At 34.9% G+C, this 12,956-nt stretch overlaps 1 long non-coding RNA gene across 2 annotated transcripts in view; it reads left to right on the plus strand.

The window, feature by feature from the left end:
- LOC120350508 overlaps positions 1-12,956 on the plus strand; it is a 67,248-nt gene that overhangs the window by 52,389 nt on the left and 1,903 nt on the right. The window contains exon 2 of one of the 2 annotated variants that reach the window (XR_005570817.1): positions 12,646-12,869. This is a non-coding gene — a long non-coding RNA (uncharacterized LOC120350508). The remainder of the gene's footprint in view (positions 1-12,645; positions 12,870-12,956) is intronic. The other variant, XR_005570818.1, reaches the window with a different exon arrangement.

Genomic DNA, 12,956 nt, shown 5'->3' on the forward strand with positions numbered 1-12,956 from the left:
TTAAATGATCAAACACAGTCAAAAATGTGAATATAGAGCCAGAGAAATGGGTATGTCATTATAAAGAGTTTTATAATCCCTCACGTTCGAGTGGCCCAACGTTGTACGCGGAAAAATGAGCAAAAATGAGCTACTGGACAGGACTATTGATATAAATGAAGTCAACTTATCATTGAAAAAATTGAGAAATGGAAAGGCTCCAGGTGAAGATCGAATTTCTGGCGAGTTTTATAAAATAGCCCCTGCAGCATATAAACGGTTAATGTGTAGTTTTTTTAATAAAGTTTACGAAGCAGGTATAGTCCCAGATGCCTTCAAGAAGTCAATGATTTTCCCACTGCATAAGAAAGGGGACTCGAGAGATCCCAAGAATTATAGAGCCATATCATTCACAAACTCAATTTATAAAATTTTTGTGGGATGTTTATTGAATAGGCTGGAAAAATATGTGAAGCATACAAACACCATTAGAGAGAATCAAACCGGCTTCGGAAAAGGATACTCATCTGTGGATAACATTAATGTTCTGTATAATTTAATTAAATATTTTGTGTCAGAAAATATTAGAAGAGAATACTGTTTCTATGTCGATTTCAAATCTACCTTCGACTCGATTGATCGAGAGGCATTATTTTATAGATTATTAGAGATAGGTGTATCGAATAAGTTTGTCCAAATGATGAGAGGCTTGTATGATAATGTATCATCTGCTGTGTGGTGCGAGAAAGGGCTGACAGAAGGTATTCAGTTTGAAAGCGGCTTAAAACAGGGCTGTTTGTTGTCCCCGATTTTATTCTCCATATTTACATATGATATCTATGGATGTATCGGTGGAGGACTAAGGATTGGAGGTCACGATATGAACGCACTTCTTTATGCGGATGACTTGGTAATATTCACCGACAGTATTCATAAAATGCAGAGAGTATGATTGACAGATTGAAGGATTATTGTAGCCGCTGGAACTTGACAGTGAATAGAGATAAGTCAAAAATGATGGTGTTCAGGAAGGGGGGTAGATTGCGCAGGAATGAGAAGTGGAGGTTTGGAGAAGAGCCTATAGAAGTAGTCAAAGAATACAAGTACTTAGCTGTTACATTCACATCCGCACTATCATTGACTAGTCACTTCAAAGCTAAAGTGTCAGCAGCAAAATATGGTGTGAATAGTTTGTGGGGGAAGTTAATTACAAACAATAATGTCCCAGTATCAACGAAACGGCAAGTTTTTAATGCGGTGAGCAAGGCCACGGTTACATATGCCGCAGAGGTATGGGAGTACCAACAGAGAGAGCAACTAGAATGCTTTCATAGATACTTTCTTAAAAAGACTGTTTTGCTTACCAATAAACACACCTAATTATATATTGTATCTGGAGAGTGGGGAGGGCGTTTCATGGCTAGATACTTTGAGAATGAATGTGAAGTATATAGTAAAGACTATAAACCTACCTGAGTTCAGATTCACAGGAAGAATAACAAGATTGATGGCGCAAAGCAAATGTGGATGGTACAAGGATTGGAAACATTTGTATGTGCAATACAATATGGACTGGATTGATCCAGTGACCCAGCCGAGTTTATGGAGAAATGGATGTGAAATTATCATTGAACGGATACGTGACAGATTGATAGAAACTTGGTGGAATAGGGCCTCAACTTCGCAGTTCCACTCAATGTATCAGAGACTATAAGAACGTCGCATACAATAGGAAGAGATTATATTAATGACGAAAACAAGAGACGTTTTATCAGTATGATGTTCAGAGTGAGAGGGTCCCTGTTACCTCTGAATTTCAGGGTAGATAGGAATGATAACAGCTATATATGTTCACTTTGCAATAGCAGGGAGATAGAAGACACATGCCACTTCTTGGGTCGATGCACAGTACTGGGAGAGTTTCGGATGAAATGGTTCGGTCGCTGGATTATAGAAGAGGTAACTATACTTAGATACCTGAATGGTGAAAACTGGAGAAGATTGGTGGGCTAGATTGACGAGGCTTTGAAGTATCGGGAGCAATTGGTTTCAGAATTCAATTACTAAGAAAAACATGAGGGTTATATCCCATGTCATTTATAGTACCGTAGAACTCTTGTCATTTATTTAATTAGAGATACAGTTGTATACATTTATTTTTTTGTGTCTCTCTTTCTCATTTTTATACATGCAAATCAAACTAAATGTATTTATTGGGTAAATGATTTGAGAAGTTTTGCTGCCATTTAGAATAATTATTTGATGCGCTAAGGTCTGATGATGAAATTTTCTTTTCTAAAATTGATAGCTTTCATTCGGAGCGATTGAATTGTGATATCAGCATGATTGAATATTAAATGACTGGAAGAAAATTAATAGATCTTGGGATTGATTTTTCTCAGCGATTGAAAGTAAGAGCGAGAGTGGAAATCTTGAAAGTGCATACATTTTCATTTTTTGTGAATGATTTTTTTACGCTTCTTTAATCCTAGCCAGTTGCTGGAAATATGTTCCTATGATTAGAATTTATGGTAGCAGAAGCTTGAGATGTGGTATGAGATAGATGCAGACTCTTGGGAGCAAAGTCCAGTCCCCAAACATTGACAAATCATAGGTTATTGTCGTATATGGGGTCAGTAGCTGAACTAAGTTCTGTACAAGCTCATTAATCGTATTCTGAATGTCTGCTCTAATTTGATTTACGGCCAATGCTGGCAGAGGAGGATTCACAAGTACTGGAATACGTTAACTATGAACAACGACCTTCAAATGTAGCAAATCATCTTTACATTTCTGGTGATGCTCTGTTCTTACTCCAAGAAGAAAAACTTCCTTTCTCGAGAAACTCACATTCATATATTGCTTTGAATATACCGAGTACTTATTCATTCATTATCACGAAACTTAACAAAAAACTGACTCAATCAGTCATCCGAGCACCAATATGCGATGATTTCAAAAAAATCCTTAGCAACATATTTTCAATTTCAATAGAGGAGTAACTTAAGTAATATAGGAAGGTATTTATTTCAATGACTTTATGAAATCTAAATTAACACTCACTTGATTTATAAGCGTGCACTTTTAATCAACTTCTGCTCTGAGCCCTTCACTAATTCAACTAAAATTTTAAAGAGCATACTTAATTAGTTATATTAATGAATTTGTAAATTGATGTATTACAAAATAACCAAATCTGAGGAACCAAAGTTTGAGAGAAACCAATCTACATTCAACTCTGTTTGTAATAAAGAGGAGATTTATCAAACGGACTCATAATACAACCAAACTTAAGAACATATTCGAATCAGATTATACGTATACATTGAAAATAATAGCTTCACCAATTCCGGATGATACAGTAAGATGTAGAATTTGAATTAATTAATTAATGCTTACTGGACGTTTTTACTTCAACATTTTTCCAATGATAATTCAGTTTTTTGTGATAATTTTGTTTGGTGATAAATTAGTCGCTTACGACTTTATGATAATGTTTGATCAAAATTCATGACATTGTAAGATGCTCAATCAAGTTGAAATTGCTTGATTTAAAGTTTTGAGTTGTAAAGGTAGAAGCGGGCGGGCTTGATTGTGAGCGGTAGGGTCAAAGTGTGAGGTATCGCATCAAGGGACTCCATTCCGAGACAATAGGCTGAGTATGAACCTTATCATCAGCACCGAGCCTCTCGTAAAGCAGATAATACAATAGCCACTGAGGGACAACACAGTCACAGTTATAATCATTGTTTGAGCACTCTATCTGCAACCTCAGTTTATAAATCTTACTTTCAGATCTCTTGACAACGTTAGGCTGATAATGAACTGGAAATTATCCCCCTCAGACATAAAAGTAAAAGAGATTTCTCGGAAGTTATATTGGTGCTCTCAAGATTTTCAGTAAAAATAACCAGATATGAAGGAAGTTATTGAACATTTCATGAGAGTAGTTGGCTCTTCTTATTGAAGTTATTCACTTTCTGAAAACAGTTGGCGCTGGTTAAGCTCAGATAAATAATATAAAGAGACTTTGTTAATACAATGCACGTTTGACTATAATATAATAAAGGAACGAATCGGCTTATACATTTAGGGCGTATTGAATAGTAAATTCACGAATGACGCATCATAACGTTTGAACTACTGAACTAATTAACTTGAAATTTTCCATATCGATTCTCAATTTACCGTGGATGGATATAGGCCTATTTGAAATTCTTCAAGGTCTCAGTAGGTAGAGTTTTCAGTTTATTAAGTTTTTAATTAGACTTGCAGAGAACGAGTTACCTGCTAGTATAAAATAAAAAAGTGACTCGCGTCTGCTTCGTCCATTGGACGGGTGACAATTTCAGGAGTCCACGAAAATATCATAATTGAGATGAAGATTCACTTATTTTTTATCTTCATCCCATCATTAATTACTCACGCAAACGCCTGTATATGTTGGCATCACCCTCAGCAATAGTTGAATATTTTGAGAGTTATTTGTTGCTACAAGACTCGTTATTATTTAGCCTGTGGAGGTTCTCTATTATTTGTACCAAAGCAAAGTGATGAGTTTCATGAGAAAGAACTTGATTAACTATTCTCAATTATCTAAGAGGATGGAGTATTGATGGAAGAGAGAAAATAGATTGTCAATAGTGTCCTTACAATTGGATCAATATTAGTATTTTTCAATAACTCTCCATTAGAAAACTCAATCTATTAGATGAGATTGGGCGTTTTATTTTCCCTACAATCCTGTAATGTCGAGTAATGAGCGTTACTGCGTTAGTATACCAAATCCACCTATTTCTAAATAACTATCGAGTTTTATCTACATCAGCGCTCAAAGAAATTATAATTTAAACAGAAATTATTATTTGGTAACAGGTATTGCTTAAACATTCGATGAAATTTGGTTTGTACGGCAGCATAGACTGAATATTATTTACATTATTCCCGGTAACAATCGTGGATATACGACACAATCTGAGATGATAATAATACAGGGTATTGATTTCATATTGAAATGATACTTCCAATAACAGAAATATAATTTGAAACTAATGAGTTTTTAACGATTAAGTTTTCAGTAAGCTAAGATTAACTGTTCAGCAGTTACTGTTATCATTTGTTTGTTCTGAACAGCTCTTAATGAACGAAAACTCTATTTGAAATCAATTGGTATAGAACAATCTGATTCTCTAAATTTCGTGTAGAATCATCATCATCATGTGTTGGTGTAAATAGGAACTGGCTAGCTCAATGTCCACATCAGTGTGAAAGAGGTATTCTCATTACAAAATTGTGATTAGAACGAAGAGAGAGAAGAGGTTTGGAATCGCATGGGGATGATTCGATGGTGCCTTTCGGAAATAATCCGCTCCTGACAGCACTAACTCGGTTAGTGCAATTGGTGTGTCGGCGGCAGTGGGGGGTATTGAAGGGGGTTGAGGGGGTTGTGAAGGTGAGGGGCTCCCCGCGAACACCGTTAGCCGATGAATTACAAGGAAATTACGGCGGGAAGCTCTCGCGATCACGGCCGGAGCCCAGTAATTGAATACGCTGCTACTGCTTCGGCTTCGGCCGATATTGAACATTTTTCCACTTTTGAAAAACCATATCTGCCCAGTCGACATTTGCCGGCCGTGCCAAAGCGATAAGTTAACTGCAAAAACTGTCATCTGCTATTGTTCTCAACCGTTCCAAGGACTGGCCAAAATATAAATTTTTCGCTTCTCACTCAATCCATATTTGCTGGCAGCTGAACAAATAATTCAATTAAGTGCTTCGGTGCTGTGCATATACGAATTCGCGTGTTACGCTACCAATACTTCTGTCATGCAAGCAGTATTATTAGTAAAGATATCAAAACCTAATCGCAAGTAAAAAATGATTCTCTTGACAATGCAATGCGAGATAATCTCTCTATCCGCCCAACTCTCTTCACTCCCCACCAGTTCTCAACAATAATTATAAGTGTAAGAGGAACTCATTATGAGAAATTCTATGGAATCGAAAGAAAAAGTTTTAACCTTTCAAAACAATTGATAATTTCTTGAATGTTGAAATAGTGATGATAATAATACTGATATTTGTTCCGACAAATTATGACTCATAGACAATCACAGATTAAGAAAACGTACCATAACAAACTTCCCTTAAGATTAAAGGTTGATTATGGAGATGAAGAAGACATTTTCCGAACAAGGTAGCCTATTCATAAAAGATAACGTCTTCAAGATTTGGCCCCCAATTACATTATTTTCCATGACTAGTGCGTCAGAGTAATGAGGGAAAGCCAGACAGAAAGATTCTCCAACCATATAAAATGTAAATATTATTCTATTCATTTGTTTATGATTCTATTATATGATATTGAATTTGGAATTTGAAGGGATTGGGATCAAATTCATTATAATTTCACAATTTTGAACTGCGAAATCTATTAATAAAGGTTCATCGAGATTGAATAAGGAAATTGAAAACATGATTGGGGTCATGTTATTTCAGTCTTAGAGGATGTGGTGATATGATTCAGTGAGTAAAGTTGTTTTGTAAGACAACGCAACATGTTGTGCTGTGTTGTCGCCTTTGTGGGAAGAGGATTGAGCTCCACCTTGGAATTATGGAATCAGGCAACGCAGCTCAGTCTGTTTTCTTTCAATTTCTATTATCACATTAAGAAAAGCCTGGTAGGGAGGCAGGCGAAGATCCATCATTATTCCTTCAGCTTCCTCTAAAACAAAATAATTCCGCACAGAGATTATGTTTTTTGCTACCAACGCAACGTGTATAATCCGGCCGAGAACGGGAACCTTTTAAATCGTTTCTATTTCTCTGCGGATTTTCATTGTGTTAGTTTTTAATCTCTGTACTTCATCCCCCTCCCCTATGCACGTCCAGCGTCCACCTCGATTCCCACACTGCAATGCCCAACCACCCCTTCCATACTCCACCTCACCAACCAACGGAGACCACCCTGACAAAGAGAATCTAATTTCAACGGATTAAATCTCTGCGTGAAAGATTAAAACGATAACACGAAAAGAGCTATCCATAATTGAAAATACACAAGGTCTCTCAACAGTATTGTATTGAAATAGTAGCATTCATCCACGTGTTTGAGAACTGCTTTTTATTATTATTAATATTGTAAAAATATTTTTTGTTAGAATATTTTATTTCTTGTGGTGATTGAAGTTCAGATTCCAATCTTTTGCTATTGTTTTGCATACATTGCAGATTCACCTAAAAAATCTGTAGTTCCCACATAAACAGCATGCACCTATTGTAAACTACCTCCTGGAGATGATAGTAGATGATTATGAATCATCTGATGAACATGTGTACTTCTTTTTACTGTTGCCAACAGTAAAAAATATTGTCAGAACATTATTGGTTACATCTCACAATAAAATATTCTGATTAAACCACCAAGTTACCACGTAATTGTACCATGAGTGTAGATATTAATCTTCATATGCATCGTATTATAGTATACTATCATTATTATACTTTAAATAGTTGACGAAATGGAAAATTTTCTGCATGACTTCAAAGTGGTCTGAGTGATACTGTTAGTCTGTAATGCATACGTGCAAAGAATCCGTGCAATTGTACTATGCATTCCATTTCCTCAAAAGTAGTACTTCTCAAATGATAATATGATGAATAACATTAATCTTTATAGATAAATGTGAAGAATGTCTCCATTTTTCTCCAAAATATGATTCAATAATGACCGTAGATAGTGATTGAAGTAGATTTTCGGCTTCTCTGTTATCGTAAAAGATAAGTAGTATATCTAATAGCTAGTCATTCGTATGGTCTTACAAATTTGTTTGCTAGAATTCAAAATGGTGCGTGCTTGAATTGTGATAATAGTGTTACTGAAGAACAGCTATCGCTTCGCTGTTCAGACTTCAAGTGTTTACTTTACTACGGCTGTACTGGTATAAGTGAAACAAATTTCAAAAAGTTATCCAAAGAAAATCGACTAAAGTGGAGGTGTGCGGTTTGTAAGTCAAGTGTTAAACGAGTTCCCGTAAAAATGGAAAAGATTTCTGACTTCCCTGAACAACTATTATCAGAAATTAAAAATCTAATTAGAGAGGAAATAAAAAGTAGTGTGAATCATGTAGTACAATCTCTTAAAGATGAACTTAATACGATTAATGATAATATGAAAGAATTTGGAAAATCAGTGGAAATGTTTTCGTCAGAAATTGATGACTATACTAAAGCCATGGAAACTTTAGATAATGAACATCTTGAATTGAAAAAGATGAATGCTTCACTTCAGATGAAACTAAGTGACATGGAATCAAGAGTCTGTGAATTGGAGCAATACTCGCGAAGGAACAATATCGAAATATATGGTATTCCTTCAACAAACAATGAAAATATTCATGAAATCATCACATCAACAGCTAAAGCTCTTAAAATCAGCCACCAACAAACAGATATTAACGCCGCTCATCGACTTCCAGCAGGAAATGAAGAAATTCCTTCTTTAACTGTATCATCTCGCACTAGAGAAATAAAGAATAATTGGAAGTGTTATAAAGTTTTTCGTGAGGAATTGAAAAAATCTAAAAACGACCCTAAAGCTAATCTTCGAACCATCAACATAAATAGAAATCTCCCTGATAAACCAGTTCACTTGAATGAAAATTCATCTCCCTACTATAAGAAACTCCTATACGAGGCAAAACAGTTCACTAAGAAGAAGAATTTCAAATTTGCATGGTCAAGAGATGGAAAGGTTTACATACGGAAACAGGAAAATACTAGAGCACTAAGAATTCGGACCGTGAATGATCTTCTCGAAATTGGTAATGGCGATGAAACTCGGAAAAACGAATAGTCTTCAGAGGACCGGGTTGAATAGGACTTCTCCGGAGCTTTTAGAATAAGATTTTTATTTAGTATGAATTCTTTCAACGAGTTATGTAACATTCTGAGTGATGACGTTTTTAAGACGGGAGAAATTGAAGATGTGAATTATGATATACTCACTGATAAAGAAACAAGTCCAGTTAGCTATATGAACATTTTTCAAATGAACATTCGTAGTATTTATAAGAACTTAATTGAATTCATAGTGTGTCTTAATAATTTCAAAGTGTCATTCGATATAATAATATTCTAACTGAAACTTGGTATTCTGGCGATAAGCCTATTAATTTTTATATAGATGGCTACAATTTGCTAAACCAGCCCAGTAAACTTAATAAATGCGATAGTCTTTGCATGTATATTAACAAAAATATAATTTCACAGTTTTAGATTGTGAGTTGATAGAAGCTAACGTGCTGAGTGTTATTGTTGAACTGGGTAATGATTTGATAATACAAGTTATCGCAGTCTATAGGTCTCCGAACAGCAACACAGATAATTTTATCCGAGTGTTGAATAACTATCTTGAATCTCTTCCGAATAATAGTAATGTAGTTTTTGCAGGTGATATTAATATCGATATTTTGAGCACTGATCGCTGTACATTCCGGTATCTGAATGTTATGAATGGGAATGGTTTTAATTCTTTAATTAATATTCCGACTAGAAAAGTGGATAATAGTCAATCTTTAATTGATCATATATTCTTCGAGTAAAACATGGTGACGACGTCTCCGAATTGAAGGAAATAAGGGCTGGAGTTCCACAGGGTAGTGTTCTTGGACCAGTTCTTTATGTGCTGTACACAAGCGATCTTCCTGAATTGGATGCAGTGACAATAGCTACTTTTGCTGATGATACTGCAATACTGGCAGAAGGGGAAACAGTACAAGAAGCAGCCACAAAACTACAGAATGCTAGCAACAGATTCAGTGACTGGACCAAAAAATGGAGAATTCGATTAAATGAGATGAAGTCTATTCATATCAACTTCACAAACAAAATTATCAATGACCCGATTCGAATAAATCTGAATGGGAATGTAGTACCACACAGCAACACAGCAAAATACCTTGGAATGACTCTTGACGCCAAGTTGAAATAGAAAGAGCATATCAAGATGAAAAGGAGCGAGCTAGGAATTAAATAAATACTTTGTGAATGTTGGTAAAACTTATGCTGATAGGATACCTAAATATACCAGCCAATCCGCTTATGAATTAAAATATAAGAAAAATAACTCGAGATTGACTCTTTTGTCTTGCAACCGGTAAATGAAATTCAAATAAAAAATGCCATACTCAGTCTGAAAAATAATACATGTCCAGGTATTCATTGCCTATCCTTTCACATCAATTATAAATAAATGTTTTCGCGAAGGAGTTTTTCCACAATTGTTCAAGGTCGCCAAAATCAAACCTCTATTCAAATCAGGTGATAGAAATCTCACTGAGAACTATAGACCAATCAGTTTGCTTAGTTCATTAACGAAAATAATGGAGAAAGTGATAAAATTCCAAATTATTGAATTCTTTGACTTACATGGGATAATAGAAGACCACCAATTTGGATTTCAAAAAAATAAATGTACTGATGATGCTCTAATCCATTTCTCAAATTCTGTGGCTGATTTGTTAAATAAGGGAAAAAAAACTCTTGCAGTTTTCCTTGATCTAGCCAAGGCTTTCGATACTGTGGCTCACAACCAACTACTAAATAAACTGGATCGAGCAGGAATCAGAGGTACAACTCTGAGATTGTTCCAGAGCTACCTTGCATCACAAATTCTTACACTCGATGACTGTGATCTGCCTCTCTCCGGTTACGGTCTCCCTCAGGGAACAGACTTATCACCAATCTTATTCCTGCTTTATGTAAATGAGATACTCAGATTAGACCTGAATGGAGGTGTGGTATTCTCATTTGCTGACGATACTGTGCGGTTGTTTGGAGAGAGCACCTGGCAGAGAGTCTATGGAGCCGCCTCTAGAGGCATCTCCACTCTGAAGAAATGGTTAGATGTTAACTCCCTAAGCTTAAATATTAAAAAAAAACAAAATATATCGCCTTTTCAAGAAATATCTCTGGACATGAAGAGACAAATTGTACACTTAAATTGCATTTAAATTGTAATTTATTAGACGATGCTCCCTGTAGATGTCCTGAGATTGAAAGGACTAGTCAAATAAAATATTTGGGTTTGATAATCGAGGAGGGATTCAAGTGGAAAAGGCAAATTGAATACCTATGCCATAAACTAAGGTTTGACTCCTATAATTTTCATAAGTTGAGGTCGATACTTGATTTATCAAAGTTGAGAATGCTTTATTTTGCAATTGTACAATCTCTATTAAATTATGGCTTGGCGGTTTGGGGAGGTACTTATGACACTCTTTTGTTACCACTATTCATTATACAGAACATGATCATAAAAACTATATTGAATGAACCCATATTGTTCCCTTCAAAAATTGCATTCAGTGAATTGAGAGTCATGTCAATCCGTCAACTCTATGTGCTTAGCATATTTAAATATTTCAATAAACATAGAAGCTCAATTTCAAGAATCAATGTAACTTATAGAATCTTCATAGATATGTAACTTATGATTCGAATATAACGGTTATTCGTAAGCAGCTGGTATACATCGCTCCAAAGATTGTTAACTGCATCCCGAACGAGCTCATCGGTATACCTATTAAGTTTGTACCAATAAATATTAAAAACTGGATACTTCACAACTATTATTTCCATCTTAATATTTTATGAGTTCAAAATTTTTCCAGCTTTAAAATCATTGTCGGGATTAATTCACAATTAATAGCATTTATTTTAAATATACTTACCATTGTTTGAATAGAAAGATTCCATTTTAAATTATTAGCTTAAGATTTAGAAACAGTTAAGTCTCTACTCCTACTGGCGAACAAGTGTTTCACTTATGCCAGTAGTTCTTCACCTCTAGCCGTATTTTACAGATAGATGATATAGATATTTAGAATAATAATTATTGTTTTTTTCTCTGATTGTCACATCTTTGTACTGTTTTTGTGAAATAAATTGAATTTAATTGAATTGAAGTGGAAAAAATATTTGCACTGATAGAGCTTCTCTCACGATGATCCTGAAAAATGATATTCTTATAAACAAATATTTCATTGCTTTCGCTGGGGAGGTTGAGATGTAAGATAAGATAAGATAAGATAAGATATTTACTAAGCCATAAACAATACAAGAAAGTACAGGCCAAGTCAATATTTACAATAATTTAAAAAGTCAAAAGACAATATTTACAATAAATTGTAAAACAATATACAAAATCTATAAAAAGATATCACAAAAACTTAACATATATCGTCAGAATAATCCAAAATAGCCTAAAGAATGTCATATGAATAAGCATGTCACAGCCAGCAATCCAACCACGTGTATTAAATACTACAGACATTATGAAATAAACAATATTTATCTATCAGTTAGGAACTCTTGAATATGATTTGGAGCGTCTTAATGACATTTTGATACTAATTATTCTCATTAATTATGTCTCAAATACTAAAAAATGTTAATTTTTCTGAAACTTCAGATGAATTCGATTCGAGCATTATATAAATCAAGCATCAATTCGAGCATTAATAAATTTAATTTCTTGTGTCAGAAAATTGTAAAGCACGGATTCTTTGCACGTATGCATTACAGACTAACAGTATCACTTCAGACCACTTTGAAGTCATGCAGAAAATTTTCCATTTCCTGATTCTTCTTTGTATCGTGGAAAAGGTTACCGGAGAAATGAGACTGACTATGTAGCGTGAAAATAGAACAAGAATTTCGGAATCAGAAAAGTTGCGTCGATACCGGGAAAAGCGCAATTCTGGAAAATTGCCCATAAGCACGAGTCATTGGTTCGTGCCTCCCGCCTCTCGACCATCACACTCACACACTAAACAGTAGTACCACTACTGAACCACTTCATGGAAAACACACAGTGAGTGAATCTTCAGGTGGGTTGCCTTCTGTTTTTCAAAGCACACAGCACAAATTGAATCAATTGAGACATACTGTTGAGGATCTTTGCTGCACCGAATATT

Source organism: Nilaparvata lugens, chromosome 3 (genome assembly GCF_014356525.2).
Source record: "Nilaparvata lugens isolate BPH chromosome 3, ASM1435652v1, whole genome shotgun sequence".
Lineage (NCBI taxonomy): Eukaryota > Metazoa > Arthropoda > Insecta > Hemiptera > Delphacidae > Nilaparvata > Nilaparvata lugens.